The 18,206-nt window shown below is 37.6% G+C and overlaps 1 pseudogene; it reads right to left on the bottom strand.

Annotated features, from left to right (window-relative positions):
- Positions 1 to 9,028: 9,028 nt before the first annotated feature.
- Positions 9,029 to 9,711, bottom strand: LOC116858546 (annotated as a pseudogene).
- Between the last annotated feature and the right edge of the window lie 8,495 nt (positions 9,712 to 18,206).

Genomic DNA, 18,206 nt, shown 5'->3' with positions numbered 1-18,206 from the left:
CTTTAGTATGCATTTAGAGTCTAGTGTGTCCGGGAGGCCTCTGGCATGGGTTCCTTTGTTTCTCTAGTTTTGCAGACACATCTGTGTTCATGCCCTAAGACTTGTTCTTTCTGAAAAAATAATAGGATTCTGACCAATCCATCTTGTAGTTTCCCCTAAGACTTTCTGAGAACCCAGACCTGCAGGGCTTATTCTTTCCACTTAACAAATGGCATTATAGGTTATCTTCTACCTGTTGGGACTACTGAAAAAAAATATTGCAAGCTCAACTCTCTTCATTCCTTGCCAGAATCTGAAGTACCTACAGTCTCTCCTAATCTGGGGTTCCATGTGGTTTGTGAATTTCCCCAAAAGCGAGAATGACAGGGCAATGGTGCTGTTTAAGAGCAAGGGTCCCTAATTCTGTTCTCTCTTTGCCCCTGAATGCATCACACTGAACACCGGAGGGCACCTTTGTGCCATTAGAAGTTCAGAGTTCCAGGTATCAGTAGAACCTGCAATAACTCTGTGGAATGAAGAGAATTTTCCCCGGTTTCCTGAAGGATTTATCAGATGGTGCCATTGAGGCCTCGCTGGGTTTGGCGACATGAGGAAGAAGATTACTGCTTAGGAATTCAGGTAATGGTGGCCTAACTTTTTAAGCAGAGCTCCTTGGGCCACAGACATGAGAGGAGACATTAAAAGAGCCAACTAACAGGGACATATATACTTTCAACTACCATCTGAATACAGATTTCAAAATATGTATTTCCATATTTTTCTTCTGAGCTTCAGGTATATATGCAACCAGCTCCCAGATATATAGTCACCTGCATGTCCATCACACATCTTCAACTCAAAATTTCCGAAATGAGACTAGTGTTTTCCTTACTCTCCTCACCACCCACTTTCCTCACACTTAAACGCTATGCCAAAACCTTACCTACCATACTCCTTCTTTGCCTCACAGATTTGTTCATTTCCCAGTATTCCCCATCTTAGTAAATAGTACCATCTTCAAGTCATCAAACTGGTGGTATCATCTTTGACAGATTCTTCTTTCCATCTTCTTTCTCATCCAGTTACTGCATTCATTTAATTCTATTTCCTAAGTATCTCTTGAATTCACACAGTTTTCCAAATTCCTCATCACTGGCTACCATCTTCTCTGGAGTACTGCAATGGTCTTAAAGACGTTCTCCTCATATGCAATGTTGACTTCTTCCATTTATTCGCCATCCAGCAACCAGAGTTTATCTCAAATGTAAATCTAACCATGTTACTTCTCTGCTTGAAATCATTTAATGGACATTCTTAGCCTTCAGGATAATGTTTAAATTATTGCTTTAGCTTAAAATTCACTCATATTTCTTTGGGAGCACCTGTTCTGTGCTGTGTACTATATTAGAGACATTGAGGAGGAATTCATGAACAAAACATACAATCTCTGCTTTCACAGGCTTGATTATTATGCTCATAACATGTGTGGAGTTTACAGTATAGTGCCACTGAAGGCCCCATGTGATCTGGCTCCTGTTCCTTGCTCTAGCCTCGTGCCATTCTCTCTTCTGTCCTATCTTGCCATCTCCTCATTGCTCCTTCAAACTCTGTATCCAGCCAAGCAGAGCTGCTTGCAGTTTGTACATGATTTTCATTTTTCATGCCTTCACTCCTTTTGATAGGCTATTTTCTTCCTTTGTGGAACACTTGCCACAACTTCTCCATCAAATAAAATCTTATTCATTCCTCAAATCTCATTTCAGATGTCCTATCTTACAGGAAGCCCTCCTTGGTTACCCCTATCCTCTATGTCCCTGTTAGATGTCACTGTAATCCTATGGAATCTTGTGTTTACCTCTGTTGTAGCATTTTCCATACTGCGTTGTAATTGTTTACTTCTTTATCATTCCCCTTTTTGTGAGAACCTATTTCACACAGACTTTACCCAAGAGTATAAGTAGAGAGTTACTTCAAGTTTCTCATGTTTGGCATTTCTCACTTTCTTTGTTGGCAGCTAGTGCTTGGCCTTATCAAACTTGAAGTTTTTAACCCAGTTGCAACTTGTGGCCCTTTGTTCAGTGTCTTATTTTAAGTTACTTCCCCCAGCTCTGCTTTTCAGAAGTGCAAGGAATAAACCAATAACAGGCTATGGAGAAGATTCATCTCCCTGCTTTTCAACATTCCAGGCTGGGGACAATTTTCTCAACAACTAGCAATTGAACAATGGTGATGTAGGACTTAAAATGGTACTCCTTCATCTCTGACTATCTAAACAAGTTCCCGGAGACCCAGTTATTCTTCAGTTTGGAATTTGAGTAGACATACAATGACTTCTTAAAAGACTAAAGATGAAAGCAGATTTTCCCATTTCAATTACAGTGTGATAAACCTTTGGTTTATGCAGGCTTCCAGTCATATTTTAGTATTTCTTGAATGATGCTCTGTTTGACCTCCTAGAATCGGGACAAAAGTTATGTTTGATTGACCTGCCCATTCAAACTTCCATGTATAGCCTCACACCTCCTTCTACTCTAGTTGGTTACATCTAGTTCACCATTGGAACAACTAAATTTATGCCTACCACCAGAAGTAAACCTTTCAAGTGTCCCAATAGTTGAATTTCTGGGGTCTAGCTTCTGAAGATTTTACTTGTGGAAGAGCTCCTTATGTGATGGGATTGGGGAGGCTTCTTCCACTTGGTAACTTTTTCAGGTAGTTGTATGTGAAGCATGAGGGAAAATATGGACGTAACATATTAATATATGACATATAAGATGATATGAGGTTTATTTGTACCTACAGTATGGCAACCATAAAACACATGATTTGAGAAGCAATTTATGTGTGGTGTGGTTTTATTTGTCAGGAAAATGCAATCTTATTTGAGGGACGGCCTCTGCCATTGGTGTAAGTCTGGTGCCAGTCAGCTCAGTGGTGGGACAAGAGGCAGGGAAGGTCCTCCACACAATGTGATCTAAAGCACATAGGATACTTAAAGCACAGTGGTTTATTTAGCAATATTTGGGGAGTCACCTCTCTGCAATGTGGGTTTCTGTGACTTCAGTGCAAAGGCAGGATCAGGCTGTGACACTATGAAACTAGCCCTGGGGGATGCAGCCAAACCTGGGAAAAGCACTACATGAACACAGATAATAGCAAAGGTACTATTAGCAACAAAACAATGGAAACAGAACTACCTACCACTTTTTGAGCATTTACTATATACTAGGAGGTGTTCAAACCACCTACCACCTATACATGTTTTCAGTATTTCACTTAAACCCAACAATGCCTCTGGAAAATAGATATGATCCTCTTTTTATGCAGGAAAAATGAAAACTCAGTGAAGTTAACTATGCCAAACCATGCAGATAGTAAGCAGCGGACACGGATTTAGAACCCAGGACTCTCTTATTCCAAAGCCCATGCTCTTTCTGTTAGACTGTACAAGTTTCAAGAATACTCTATGAATTTTACATGCATTTAGTTCTAATATTTTTCCTCTTGGCTTTTACCAGAGGAGGGATCACTTATCAGCTGCAGAAGAGAGTAATAAGGATCTGTAGGAAGAAGTACAACAATTAAATGAACGAAAATCTCATTTAGTCACCAAACATTCTCAATTATCCTCAACCAAACATCTCTGTAGGTCTCTCCAATCCATTTCCTCTTCTCTGTGCCCACCTCTGTGTAAGTCCTCCTATCTGTACTATTGAAATAACTTTGTAAGTAGCCTCTGCCTCCAATATCTCCCCCTATCTACTCTCCACAGATATCCTTTAGTGGTATTTTCAAATCAGTCATTCTTATCCTCAAAACAATTCATTGAATACCCATTGCCAAAGGAATTGAGGACATAAATAGTTAGGTTCCTCATAAACTTTTCGAGCCTCATTTACTATACTTTCAGTCTTAACAAACTCCTAAAGTTTTTCAAGGACAATGTACTCTATTGAGACATTGGAATCTATCTCTATCTTAATTTCACCTGAATTGATGCATCTCTTTTTCTATACTTAGACTATATTCAGGCCATTGTTTCCTACATGAAGGCTAAGTATTGTTAAGATGAGATATCACAACTATATGGATTTGTGTTTCTAAATACTTATGGCTTTTAGGCTGCCTTTGACCCTCCATGCTCTGTGATAATTTGATGTTTTTCTAGAGTACTCTCTTCTCCATTTCCCACAATAGCTTGTTGGAACCTCCATGAGCCTCCTTCCATCTTCTACTTCATCACTTCCACCTTTACTTTTAGTAACTGACCTCCCTACTATTCCAGAGAATATAAGTCTTTCCCTTCTTCCTACAAACATGTACACATTTGACCCATCACTACTTTCCCTCCTGCCTCAGTGGAAAAGTATGCTCATTACACCTTAGAAAAATCTTTCTACCTGTGCTCTGGGTTTCATTTCCTTCCATTTGCTCTAGACTCAAATCATTTGCTCTGTCTTGTTTTGTTTTTAATTCCTTGACTTCCTTTTCTACTGACTCTTATCCTATAAATACATTCAAGTTTTTTCCTGCTATGCTATCCCTTCTCTGAAATTCACTTTCTATAACAGTTCAACCTTTTGAAAAATGTAGCAGTCACTAGCTATAATCTTCACTAATCAGGAAAGGTCTACCAAAATAAGTTAGAGAAGCAGGAACTAATTTGTGTGGATCATGTGTTTATTGAGGGACAGAATAAAAATGGATGTTATGTAAGGAAAGAGAAAGAAGTAAAGGAAAATAATGAAAGTGGAAGGGCAGCAAAAAACAGCTGGAGTAAACTAGTAGTTACTGAAAGAAAAAGACAATGTGGGTTTGCTACATAAAACATCTTCAGAGCAGAAAATGAGAGACACAGGCTTAAGAAAATAAATACTACACATTCCCTGAAGATGGAGTCCTAGACACAGAACTAGGAGGAACAGAGATATGGGTAATAGAAATTCAGATTGACAAAACCACAATGAGATACTACCTCACACTGGTCAGAATGGCTAAAATTTACAATTCAGGAAATGACAGATGCTGGCAAGGATGCGGAGAAAGGGGAACCTTCCTACACTGTTGGTGGGAATGCAAGCTGGTGCAACCACTCTGGAAAACAGCATGGAGGTTCCTCAAAAAGTTGAAAATAGAGCTACCCTATGACCCAGCAATTGCACTACTGGGTTTTTACCCTAAAGATACAAATGTAGTGATCTGAAGGGGCATGTGCACCTGAATGTTTATAGCAGCAATGTCCACAATAGTCAAACTATGGATAATACAATAGAATACTATGCAGCCATCAAAAGAAATGAAATCTTGCCATTTGCGATGACGTGGATGGAACTAGAGGGTATTATGCTTAGTGAAATAAGTCAACCAGAGAAAGACATTATCATATGATCTCCCTGATATAAGGAAGTGGAGAGGCAATGTGGGGGGTTTGGGGAGTAGGAAAAGAATAAATGAAACAAGATGGGATCGGGAGGAAGACAAACCATAAGAGACTCTTAATCTCACAGAACAAACAGGGTTGCCGGGGGAGTGGGGTAGGGAGAGGGTGGTGGCGTTATGGGCATTGGGGAAGGTATGTGCTGTGGTGAGTGCTGTGAAGTGTGTAAACCTGGCGATTCACAGACCTGTACCCCTGGGGCGAATAATACATTATATGTTAATAAAAAAAAGAAATTCAGATTGATTAGAGAGGAATGTCTATTTGTTTATTTTTCTCCCTTAACTTTAACTTTTTCCTGTATCTGAACCTATCCTTTTTTTCTGCCTCTGAGAAAGAAGTTCCTACATGCCTTCCTGTCAGAGCTAATGACTGCATGTACATGGTTAGCTGATTTCACATCTTGATTTTTCAGGTTCTTGCTTCAGTAATTATCCTCACTTCACATGCTACAATTTTTACCCTATATTTTTATTCCCTCCCTCTTTCCCTTCCCTTCAAGTACTTCCCTTCCCTCTTTGCCTCTCACTCTTCTTGCCTTTATTTCTCTCTCTCTAAATACACACATACACATGTATACACACATACGTGTATATATCTATATATGTACATGTGCGTGTGCATGTGTGTGTGTATCCTACTTTGTACCAAATTCCTTTCCTTATGCCTACAATCACACAAAGGATTCTCCAGGTCTAAGAGCATTCATCCCTTAATCCTGATAAATTCGTGAGTTGTCTCATTTCTTACCTTCCCTTTATCACCAAACTTCACTGAAGAGTAGTCTACAATTGCTGCGTCTACTTTCTCACACCTGCTGTCTAGCTTCTGTACCTTCCAGTCTACTGAAACATCTTATTTGAAGATTACTGATGACTTCCTAATTGTCAAACTTAATGCTTCTTAGAACTCATCCTCCTCTGTATCTTGAAAACATTCAGCATTGTTAAATACCCCGTTCCTTTAAATTCTTTATTTCTTTGGCTTCAGTAATATTTCAGTCTCTGAATTCTTCTAACTCAGGACACCTTTTCTCCTTAACTTGCTTCTTTCTCTCCCTACCCCATAAGGGTGGGTATTCCTCTGGGATACTCCTTCTCATTTTTTCTCTGACTTTGGGCTTGGTGATTTCACTCACCTCTACAATTTTAACTATCCTTTCTATGTAGTGGACTTCCAGTTTTTATCTGTATGTCCAACCTCTCAGCCTTGCATCTCTGTGTATTTGATGAACAGCTGGATTCAGATGACTTTCAAGCACGTTACATCCAATTATATGCAAAGCTGAGCCCTTTGACCAAAGCCAGCATGTCTCCTTCTGTCTTTCCTTTGTTAAGTTTTGCTCTCTTCCTAGTCACCCAAATAAAACATTTGGATATATCTTTGATTCTTTCGTTCATTCTTTCAGTAAGGATTTGAGAATCAATTATGTTACCACGACCAGTTAAAAAACTTTCAATGGTTTACTCTTTACTATACAATAGAACTGAAATTCTTAGGTTAACAATACGCTCTAAAACATGCCCCCACCTTATATTTCTTAATTTACAATACTTGCTTTCAGCCAATAGGAACTAGCCATTCTGAAAATGCATCCTATGATGAGCATTTACACTTTGGTGCATTTTTTTCTTGCCATTTGGAATATGATCATTTCCTATACCACATTTTGCTTATTAAAATCTTATTTATGATTTTATCTGCCCCTGTGTTAGCCTTTAAAATCTTACTAAAAATCTTATATCTATTTATAAAATCTTATTTATTTATGTATTTCAAAACTACCTCAAATTCATCTATCATATAAGTAATCCATGTTTTCCTTACCCACAAATAATTTAATTGATTTCTCTATTTCCACAACATACTGTTGCTTGCTTATAGTACTTGTCCATTATTCATATGGCATGGCTTTGGGTTTTCCTGTTACTGAAAAGGAGAGACTACAACAGAGGATTTTTGGTAAAATATCATCATATAAATGTTTGAAAGACAGGAGATCTGAATTGGAAGACATGACGGAGGATATCAATTAGGGAGAAGAACAGTTTGGATTTGTAAATTAAGGATGCAGTGTCCTTCTTCATTCTTCATAAAGTAGAGTGGTTTTGGAGTAGAGGGACATTTCAGTTTCATCTCAGAAAAGGGAATAAGGCCAGAGATAATTGGAAATTAACCAGTGAAGCCGAATACTTAGAAAATTGTGTGCAAAAGTGTAGACTTGAAAGATTATTTGGAAGTGTATGCTAGTACTTGGCATTATGCTTACATAAAAGGGAAGTCATCCAGTAGGGTTGACAGGATTTATATGCAAGAGAGAGTAGAGGTCTGACGTATAAAATGAAAGATAGCACTTTTTCTGATCATGTAATGGTAATAGCTGAAATTAATTTCTTAAAAGCTTGGAAATTTGGCAGAGGTAAATGGGAGATGAGCAAATTCCTTTAAGTAAGAAAAAGCATTGAAAATGATGAGGAATGGTCAAGGAGAGAGAAGCCCAGCTTTCATTTCAAGCTGTCAGAGAGGATTGGTACAGATGAAAAAATAATTTGTAGAAAGCTCTCAAGGAAAGAAATGAAGCCAAATGCTTTGAAAAGAAAAATAGATATTTTCAATTTTAGAACAAACTAATGGAGAGCAGAGAAAAGAAATAAAGAAATTAGAACAGAAATAGGGAAATCAAAGAGAAGATGACAAATGCTGCAATAGATGAAGAGTCTGGGTGATATCGGGAAGAAGCAAAAGCAAGCAAGGCTACTGACATATTCTCATGTGCAAGAAGGGAAGACGGTTGTCATGTGTTTGAGAAATTATAGACAGATAAGTTACGGTGACTTGAGGTCAATTATGAGAGTCCTTTATGGAGCTGTAATCCAGGAATGGATATAGGCTAACACAGGGGCACACAAAAGCAAGCAGAGTGACTCAGCAACAGACTTCACAGCTCAAAAGTGAGTGACTGTCATGAACAAGATGTTGAGAAAATCTGAATCTGCTTCTGGTATGGATGAGGCACAGTGGAAAATTTACATGCTCTTGGGTCAGAGATGGTTTTAGTCCCAGTTCTACCACTTACCAGCTTTGCGAACTTGGGAAAATCTCTCAGCTTCCAGATCTTTGAATTTCTCATCTGTAAAGTGATTTCACATTGTTGTGAAGCTCAAATGAGAGAATATTTGTGAAAATATCTTGAGCAAATTTTAGATATTATTATTCTAGGACTTTTTTTTGCATGAAGCAAGCAAACATTTATTTGTGGGTTTCCTTTCTGCTCCAGCTTTATTGAGATATAATGGACATGTAACCTTGTGTTCATTTAAGGTTTATGAGATACTGATTTTTTTTATCAGTATATTACAGAATGATTATATCTGTGGGTTTCTATCTACAGTAGATAGAATATGAAGGAAATCACCAATATGATTTTAAAAAAAGGAAAGCGAATGATATATGAGCAAAGAAAAACTTAGAAACTGGAAGTCTCTGACATTATGTATATATGTATTATATATAAGCAGTTTTATATGTTATTTATGTATAAGCAGTTTTATATATTTATTATATATAATTAATATTTATATATATATTTATTATATATATTTTATATATTTATTATATATATATAGTTGCAAGTTGCCAATGGCACTTTATTTTTCTTTTCAACACCCTGTTCTACAGCTTCCACCTTGGCCTTTTTTGCCCAGGTGCCAAAGAGCCGGGCATTGGCACATGCCATTCGAAGACTGGCGAATGCCTTGAAGTTCCTCTTCTCTTCTGTAATGACTCTGGCTTCCTCCTTACAGATATTCCATATGTGCATGACTGGTCCTGTCAGCTGGGTAGTCAATTTGAATTCTTTAGCAGAGCTATCTCCCTTCTTGGGGTCTAGGGCTTCCTGGGGAAGAGAATGAGCTTGGAGCCTTTCTCCTTCAGCCACTTCACATTGGTCTGTGGCAATTCTGTGGGGTTTTTCTGTTTTTTTCCCTGTGGGGTTTTTCTTGGATTGACTGAGATTCCAATGATCCATGCCACCTTCTTGTGGAGACCAGCCACCCATAAATTCCATGCTGAAGGCCCTGCCAGCTTGCAGTTTGGTGTGATACCTCACCATAGGGCACTTCAGGATGGGCTAGATGGGACTGGATGCGAGTGCTCCAGGCCATGTGGTGTGCCTTGGCTTGCAGGCCTTGAGCCTGTGGATCTTCTCTGCTGGCTGGTTGAACCATGTGGCCATGACACTGCCAGGCCTTGTGGAAGTGGGGCTTCAACATCATGGCATTTGGGCTGGGTGTCATGGCTATTGCCTACAGACCTCCTCCAAGCGAGAAAGGCCAGCAGGAAAACAACAATATATGTATTTTTAAAGTTTTTATTTTAATCACCTGGTGCTCATTAGGACAAGTGCACTCGTTAATTCCCATTACCTATTTCACCCATTCCCTCTCACCTCCCCTTTGGCAACCATCAGTTTGTTCTCTATAGCTAAGTCTGTTTCTTGATTTCTCTCTTTCTCATTTCCCCTTTGCTTCTTTGTTTGGTTTCTTAAATTCCACATATGAGTGAAATCCTATGATATTTGTCTTTCTCTGACTGACTTATTTCATTTAGCATAATACACACTCTTGCTCCATCCACATTGTTGCACAGAGCAAGATTTCATTCTTTTTTATGGCTGAACACACGCACACACACACATACATATATTTGTGTGTGTGTGTGTATATATATATATATATATACACATATACATCTTCTTTGTCTATTCATCTATGGACACTTGGGCTGCTTCCGTAATTTGGCTATTGCAAATAATGCTACTATAAACATATCCCCTTGAATTAATATTTTTATATTCCTTGGGTAAATACGTAGTAGTGCAGTTCAGCAGATTGTTTGCTGTAGCTCTGTGAAAAATGCTGTTAGTATTTTGATAGAATTGCATTAAATGTGTAGATTGCTTTGGGTAGACATTTTAATAATATTTGTTCTTCCAGTCCACCACATGGAATGTCTTGCCATTTCTTTGTGTCATCTTCAATTTCTTTCATCTATGTTTTATAGTTTTTAGAGTACAAGTCTTTTACCTCTTTGGTTAGGTTTATTCCTGGGTATCTTATTATTTTTGGTGCAATTGTAAATGGGACTATTGTCTTAATTTCTCTTTCTGCTGCTTCATTATTGGTATATAGAAATGCAACAGATTTCTGTAGAATGATTTTGTATCCTGTGACTTTGCTGAATTTGTTTATCAGTTCTAGCAGTTTTTTGCTGGAGTCTTTCAGGTTTTCTTACTGACTTTTGTGTGTGTGTGTTATGTTAGTCACCACACAGTACATCCAGGTTTTCTATATGTAGTATTATGTCATCAGCAAATAGTGAAAGTTTTACTTCTTCCTTACTGATTTGGATGCCTTTTATTTCTTTTCTTTTCTACCTTCTGAGAGAGCATGTGTGAGTGGGATGGAGGAGGGACAGAGGGAGAGAGAGAGAAAATCTCAAGCAGGCTCCACACCCAGCACAGAACCCAATATGGGGCTTGATCCTATAGTCCTGAGACCATGACCAGAGCCAAAATCAAGAGTTGGTGCTCAAACAACTGAGTCATGCAGCAACCCCTACTTTTTATTTCTTTTTGTTGTCTGCTGTGGCTAGGACTTCCAATACTATATTGAATAACTATAACTATAACTAAACTATATACATAAATATATATAAATATGTAAAATATATATAAATATATAAATATATATATAAATATATAAAATATATATAAATATAAAATCTGCTGTGGCTAGGACTTCCAATACTATATTGAATTATATAACTATAACTGTAACTATAACTATATACATAAATATATATAAATATGTAAAAATATATATAAATATATAAAATATATATATAAATATATGTAAATATATATATTTACATATAATGTATTATTTGTTTCGGGGGTACAGGTCTGTGAATCATCAGTCTTATAAAATTCAAAGCACTCACCATAGCACATACCCACCCCAATGTCCATAACCCAGCCACCCCATTCCTCCCACCCCTCTCCCCTCCAGCAACCCTCAGTTTGTTTCCTGAGATTAAGAGTCTCTTAAGGTTTGTCTTCCTCCCTGGTCTCATCTTGTTTCATTTTTCCCTCCCTTCCCCCCACGAACCCCCTCCTTGCCTCTTAAATTCCTCATATCAGAGAGATCATATGACAATTGTTTTTCTCTGAATGACTTATTTCGTTTAGTATAATACCCTCTAGTTCCATCTACATCTTTGCAAATGGCAAGATTTTATTTTTTTTGATGGCTGCATAGTATTCCATTGCCTATATACACCATGTTTCTTTAATAATTTTTTTTTATTTTTAAAAAATATTTTATTTATTTATTTGACAGAGAGAGAGAGAGAGATCACAAGTAGGCAGAGAGGCAGGTGGGGCGGGGAGGCAGGCTCTCTGCTGAGCAGAGAGCCCAATGCGGGGCTCGATCCCAGGACCCTGAGATCATGACCTGAGCCGAAGGCAGAGGCTTTAACCCACTGAACCACCCAGGTGCCCCAATAATATTTTTTAGAAAAAAAATTTTAAGATTCATAGTGGTACTATTCATGCTGCATGAAATGTAACAGTATGTCTAAAGGAGTAAAATGTGATGAGTGAACTTCAGAAATCATGAAAGGAGCCAGAGGACATTCATTATATTTAAATAAACATTAAAATAAACATTATATTTAAATAAACAAAGTGCAATTTTATATGCCACAAAAAGTTATACTGGGTCAGAGAAGGGGGCTGTCATATACAAATAAAACATAACTATGTGGCTCTAGACCCTACTCTCTCTATATCTCTATGTGCTCATTGAATGTTGAAAAGAAGTGAATAATGTTCAGGATGAGATCACCCAACCCTTGAGGCCCTTTATTATATCTGTGTTAAAGAACCTGCTTCTGAGAAAATGCACATTGAAAGTAAATGAAATTGCATGTAAAAGTGCAAATGGAAGGAGTACTCTAATGACCCAAGTTTTTTCCAAATCCTTATTGCTAAATCCTTAGTTTAGTTCTGCATTAGGTCTCAGATTATTAATGGCCTCCCAACTGACCCTATGTCCAGTCTTAAAACTCTTCAATCAATAGTATACTTTTGGTGTAAAAGTGAGCTTTTAAAAACACAATTCTGAACATGTTACTTACTGATCTGCTCAAAAAATCTTTAATGGTTGCCCACAATCTATAGCAAGGCTCAGCAAACTTTTTCTGTAAAGGGCCAGATAGTAAATATTTTAGGCTTTGTTGGCTACACACAGTCTTTGTAGAATAGGTTTCTTAGTTGTTGTTTCTCTTACATTACTTAACAATTTAAAAACTAATCTTAGCTCATGGGCTGTATAAGCCAAGAGCTGGATTTGGCCATAGTTTATTGAAGTGCTAGCTCCTTAATATAGCATAACACTCTCCCTATAATCTGGCCTACTGCTTTCTTCTCAAGTTTTATGTATTGCCAAAACACTTCCCACACCTTCTGCTGTGGGAATTAAATTGTTGGCACTATCTGGAAGTACACCAAGCTGGGTTTTGTACTGCTGTACTTGTTGGTATTGCATCCGCTAAAATTGTCCTCCTTTATCCAACTGGCAAGCTACTTCTCTCTCAAGACTACAAAAGGTGTCATCTCTTCTATTAAATATTTCCTGACTGCCCATTTAGAATTGGTCTCTGTAACCTGTACAAATATGGATCACAGTATCTACAGCACTTCACTGTGCTTATTTACTCCCCAACTCAAATGTGAGTCTCTCAAAGGCAGAGAATGACATACTTGGATTTGTATCTCTGACATACAATAGCCATTTAATAAATGTTTGTTAAATAAATGGCCCCAGGCATTGTGTTAGGAAGTCATCCAACACAAGCAACAACATAAAGAGAAACGAAGAGAGATTGGCAGCCTTCTGAATTGTGCATGACCCCCACAGAGAAGCAAGTTATTATATTTGTTGTCTGTAGAGAATTCCCTGATTTCCACTTTTATATCTTGTGGCGATTTCCCCATACACTCATCAGGGCCTGAAGGTGGTTACACAGATCCTCATGACAGATTTTTTCTTGAAGCAGTAATGCCATCTAACAGTGCCTGTGCTTTTAGAATCCTAATGTGGACTCAAAACCTATCTTCCAATAAACATGCTTTAAAAAAGTATTCCTAAGGCTTTTAGTATTATTAGTGATAGAATGGTGACCTAAATAGGTGTTGGTGAGCTGCCTTTGGAATGTAGCTACTCTGTGTCAGTGAAGAAAACGTGCTCTGAGTTCCTTGCTGATGACTTATGAGTTAACTTTTGGACATAACTCATTCCTAAGTTTGGGGCCATCTTTACTTAAAATATATCAAGCATAGGTCAGAGGAACTGGAATAGGAGTCAACCAGATTAAACGCAAAGCCATAAAAGTGAGAGCCAAAGAGAAATACGATATAACTGTGTTTCTAAAACTAGAGAATGGGGTGGTAAGGCTCCTTGTTGTACACTCTGGAGAGGAAAATGCATAAAGGAAATTGACTTTGAAAAACAAATTATAGAAGTATTTGGCAACTTTCAGAAAATTGCTATAATATCTCAGCAATTTTTTAAAAAAATTGCTCTTCAATAAATAACAATTTATAAAAAATTGCTATTCAATAAACAATTTATTGAATTCTTATTATGTGCCAGGAACCACTCTAAGAATTTTTTTTTAGATTTTTTATTTATTTATTGGACAGAGAGAGAGATCACAAGGAAGCAGAGAGGCAGGCAGAGAGAGAGGAGGAAGCAGGCTCCCTGCCGAGCAGAGAGCCCGATGTGGGCCTCGATCCTAGCACCCTGGGATCATGACCCGAGCCGAAGGCAGAGGCTCAACCCACTGAGCCACCCAGGTGCCCCTAAGAATTTTTTTTATTATGTTCAGTTAGCCGGCATATAGTACATCATTAGTTTTTGTTGTAGTGTTCAGTGATTCATTAATTGCATATAACACCCAGTATTCATCACCACACCTGCCCTCCTTAATACCCATCACCCGGTTACCCCATCCTCCCACTTTCCTCCCCTCTCTAACCCTCAGTTTTTTTCCCAGAATCCAGAGTCTCTCATGGTTTGTCTCTCTCTCTTATCTTTTCCTGTTCAGTTTTCCCTCCCTTCCCCTGTGGTCCTCCATGCTATTCCTTATTTTCCACATATGAGTGAAACCATATGATAATTGTCTTTGTCTGCTTGACTTATTTCACTCAGCATAATCCCCTCCATTTTCAATTCATATTGCTGCCAATGGTGGGTAATCATCCCTTCTGATGTCTGAATAATATTCCTTTGTCTATATGAACCGCATCTTTATCCATTCATCTGTTGAAGGGCATCTTGGCTCCTTCTACAGTTTGGCTATTATGGACATTGCTGCTATGAATATTGGGGTGCATGTACTCCTTCTTTTCACTACATCTGTATCTTTGGGGTAAATATCTAGTAGTCCAATTTCTGGGTCATAGGGTAGCTCTATTTTTAATGTCTTGGGAAACCTCCATACTATTTTCCAAAGTGGCTGTACCAGGTTGCATTCCTACCAACAGTGGTGAGGATGTAAAGAAAGGGGAACCACTCTAAGAATTTTATATAAATTATCAATTACACACACACATACATACAGAATAATTTCTTTACCCCTACCAGGGCAAATGGAGTGTGAATTCTACTCCCTGATTGTTATAATTTTTGCCCAAAGATTTTATACACACACACACACACACACACACACACACACACACGCAATGATCAACCTTCAGAAAGCAAAGAAAGAAGTTAAGGATGGAAAATAGTGTGACTAGATATCTATCTACCCAAGAGAAGAGTGTGGGAGGAAAGAAAACTTCAGAAGCAAGACATAACTACCTTCTCAATGTGTTATGACAGAAAAATTCCAGAGTCAGTCAAAGTTAAGATGAGAAAAAGAATCAAAAATTACCATAATACAAAGTGTACAGTACATGTTGGCTGAAGTGCATATGGCATCTTATTAAATGGGGAAGAAGGAGAAAAGTAATCACAATCTTGGCCATGAAGACTCTTGGGTAGAACAGAAATACTAAGGCTCATGAATGTGTATGAGAAGTAGGAGTAGAAATGGCCAGAGGGTCACTAAGGCACATCATCGAAGAGAAGACAGAGAAATAGGAGAAGGCAAAAGAATAACAATTTCAGTTTAGACACTTTTGTAAGAAATTGATATGATGAAAATTAATATTTGTAGAAGCAATGTTGGTTGGGAAAAGATTTGTTAGTATGTATAATATGCAAACTACTTTAAAATAAGAAATTGTTAAGTATAAACTAGTATAATTTATTTGAAAAATGCTTTTTAAAGGATAAAGTGCTTTATACATACAAAAGATACTTCTTGCCATGAAATGTTAACACCTAAATATGGGAATTAAGGGGTTATTTGTCTGTTAAGTTCAAATTGAGGCAGACACCTATAAAATGTGATATGAGGAACAAATACTATACAATGGTTGTATAACTAGTATGCTACATATGAATTTTATGCAGCTTTTGTGGCAAGAAAGATGTTTGGTCAAAAATAACTTGCTCTTTAGACCTCCGAAAAGGTCCTGTCCCTGATGGACTACTAGAGTTGTAGGATTCACCTTTGCCTATCTCCTACTATTATGCTCTCTCTGAACTATTCATAGCTTTAGATCATATTCATAGCTTTAGATCATAGTGTAATTTGAAAAAATGTTAACATTTATGGTGAACTTGTTAGAGTGTCTAGTAGTGCCCTTGTAGAATTTTCACCAAGATTTTTAATGTTGTTTGTTTTTAGATTCAAAGCACATTCATAGCTTTAGATCATAGTGTGATTTGAAAAAATGTTAACATTTATGGTAAATTTGTTAAAGAGTGTCTAGTAGTGACCTTGTAGAATTTCCACCAAGATTTTTTATGTTGTTTGTTTTAAAAAACATAAATTGAAATTTTATGGACAAAGTTTTCATTGTTTTTCCTGCACATTGAAGAGGTTTAAAAGGAGCCATTAAGATTTTTCCTTTTCTTTGGTAACTTCCTAAGTGTGGCTTTTAAATCCTTGTTTCTCAGGGTGTAAATGAGGGGAAATAACATGGGAGTAACTACTCCATAAAATGTTAAAAAGAATTTGTATTCTTCCTGAGAGTCCTTTGAAGTTTCAGGTACATGTAGATGGCTATACCATTAAATATGGTGACCACAGTTAGCTGGGGTGCACAGGCGGAGAAAGCTGAGTCTGGCCTGAACAGAGTGGATCCTCAGCATGATAACCACAGTGTAGAAGTAGGAAATGAGGACAAAAGTGAACTGCAGGGGCAGTGTGAATATACTGACAACCAGATCCAGACTCCGACTGACAGGAGTGTCAAAGCAGAAGAGCTTCAGCAGGGCCTGAATTTCACAGGTAAAATAGTTGATGGTATTCTGTCCACAGTAACAAGCAGGCCTTGCAATGACTGGTAAGACTGCTACTAAAAAGGCACTGGCCCAGGTTCCCAAGGCCAACTGTATGCAAACCTGATTATTCATAATGGTGGTATAATGCAAGGGATTAGAGATTGCAACAAACCTCTTATAAACCATGACAGCAAGGAAAAGACATTCTGTCATCCCTGGAAAGAGGGATGTGGTCATCTGGGCATAACAGCTGGTATAGAAAATGATGGGGAAGTCCCTGAAACATTGGGCCAAGACATATGGTTCCCAGCTGGTTGAGTAGCAGATACCAAGGAAGGATAAATTACTGAGGAAAAAAATACATGAGGATATGAAGTTGAGAATCCCATCTCACTGCAACAATAAAGCTGTTCCCAAACATTGTGATCAGGTAGAAAAACAGTAGTCCCAAGAAGACAGTCTGGAGTTGAGACTGTTGGGAAAATTCAGTGAGCAGTCACCTTAGAGGCATTGTCTCCAGGCTGCCCTTTTAGTCATCTCAAGTACAAAAAACAACAAAATGTAATGTCACCTATATTAGGAAATAAGAGGAATACCATCTTTGTAGCCTGTTAGAGTTCATGTTCTAGACTTCTGATAATTATTGTGTGTCATTTGTTTTACTGGGTTAGACTCAGCTGCTCAAGTATCCAATGATGAAAATACAGGTTCTCTTTGCTTTTCTATCTTATAGAAACTTAAAAGGTTAAGTTGTTTGGACTGTGTTAGATCCCAGTAGAGGTACTTATACCTGATCAAGTAAGACAGTCATTAACACTGAGTTAAACAAAATTATTTTGCTCATAAAAGGGCATTGCTAGATGCTTGACTTTATTCTTGACAAAAGAAGAGACAAATATGCTACATCTCCCTACCAAACATGCATATTTATAGATAACTTTATTGAAGTTGGTTCACCAATTAACAAACAATAATTTTTAACTTTAAGCCCAGTGATCCAATTGTGAATGCCTTGAAATAGTTATTTTCTTTTTTCAACTTTTTTTTGCTTCTTCTGGTCATATTAAAACCACATATGGATGGCAAATTAGAAAGTTTATATGTAGCTAAAGCAATCAGTCAATTCAATGGAAAAACACCACCAGCCAAAATAACATGAAATACATGAAGTTACTCATGGATTTACTAAAATCTCACTCTTTGTTCAATTGTTCTGACATCTCTCTTCAATGACAGAAGCTTACTTATGTGCAGATCCTACCATCTCCATATAATTCCAAACAAGAGCTTAAAGAGTGATGGGAAAATTTTATTAGATTAAGGATTTTGTG

The sequence above is a fragment of the Lontra canadensis genome, unplaced genomic scaffold (genome assembly GCF_010015895.1).
Source record: "Lontra canadensis isolate GAN:19392208 unplaced genomic scaffold, GSC_riverotter_1.0 scaffold138, whole genome shotgun sequence".
Lineage (NCBI taxonomy): Eukaryota > Metazoa > Chordata > Mammalia > Carnivora > Mustelidae > Lontra > Lontra canadensis.
Note: the sequence above shows the minus strand (reverse complement) of the source record. Positions and strands in the feature narration are given on the sequence as shown.